This window comes from Penaeus monodon, chromosome 29 (genome assembly GCF_015228065.2).
Source record: "Penaeus monodon isolate SGIC_2016 chromosome 29, NSTDA_Pmon_1, whole genome shotgun sequence".
NCBI lineage: Eukaryota > Metazoa > Arthropoda > Malacostraca > Decapoda > Penaeidae > Penaeus > Penaeus monodon.
The window spans coordinates 35,708,813-35,710,081 of NC_051414.1; the positions used below are offsets into that span (position 1 = coordinate 35,708,813).

General features: G+C 60.4%; 1 pseudogene; it reads right to left on the minus strand.

Moving 5' to 3' along the window:
- Positions 1-7: 7 nt before the first annotated feature.
- On the minus strand, positions 8-1,060 carry LOC119592206 (annotated as a pseudogene).
- Between the last annotated feature and the right edge of the window lie 209 nt (positions 1,061-1,269).

The window sequence follows — 1,269 nt, forward strand, 5'->3', positions numbered from 1 at the left end:
AGCTAACAGTACGGTCTAGAAGGGGCGCGCCGCGGCCGCGACCTGCCTCTGGTAGGTGCTGAAGAAGGCCTGCTTGGCGGCTGCGACTTCGGCGGTGTCGGCAACCTGAGGGGCGGAGCCTGGGAGTCCGGCGGGCACGGTGGCTGCCACGGGGCCGGTCCACCTGGCCTGCACAGGGGCGGCCTGCTGGAACACCTGCTGGGGCACGGCCTGCCTGAAGGTGTTGACGACGGGGGCAGTGCCAACCGTGGCTGCAACCTGGGCGCGGTAGGCGTTGAGGAAGGCGTTGCGGGCGGCAGCAACCTCTGCGGTGTCGCCCACGGGGGTGACGGTTCCGTCGACGCCGGCGGGGATGGTGGCTGCCACTGGTCCGGTCCACTTGGCCTGCACGGGGGCGGCCTGCTGGAACGTCTGCTGGAAGGTCTGCTGGGGAACAGGGACGGCGTTGAAGGCTGGGGCCTGCACCACGGCCACGCTGCCACGGTGGCCCTAACCTGTGCGTTGTAGGCGTTGAGGAAGGCGTTGCGGGCGGCGGCCACCTCTGCGGTGTCGCCCACGGGGGTGATGGTGCCGTCCACGCCTGCGGGGATGGTGGCAGCCACTGGCCCTGTCCACTTGGCCTGCACGGGCACCACAGTCTGGAAAGCCTGCTGGGGAGCGGCAGCAGCCTGAGCAGCGCGGAACGCTTGGAAGAACCGCGCTTTCTCAGCCTGCACTTCGGGCGTGTCCCCGATGAAGGGGGCGGCCGAACACACTCCCAGCACTGCCAAAAGAACCTGCGGAAGAAACGACTTTCTCTTTACACGCTTTGCATATTGCTCAACACATTGTGCTTCCGTATACAAGACATACACTCACTAAGCCCTGTTTTCCAATGTGCATCACATTAGTAATTGATCAGAAATCATAGCCCTAGATCCCTCATTGCCTTCAGTTCAGTCGCAAAGGAACGGGAATTTACCAGAGACTTCATGTTGACTTTGGTGGACATAGAACCGTACTGTGGCGACCCGAGGCTCCCGCTCCCTTTATATAGGCGGGCGGCGAAGGTCAGGCACAGACCTTGAGGCGGAGACCCTGACCAGAGATGGATAAGCTGTGGTTCAATAAACTCAAAGTTACAACGGGTGTGGTCGAGCAAGCCGAAGCCTGGCCGGTTGCACTCGAATCGGCTGTTCTTTTTTTCCGGTGCAGAGAATATATTAATTCCAAACATCAGGAAATCGTTGAAAAATGAAATAACGTACAGAATTCTATTCGATTTCAATG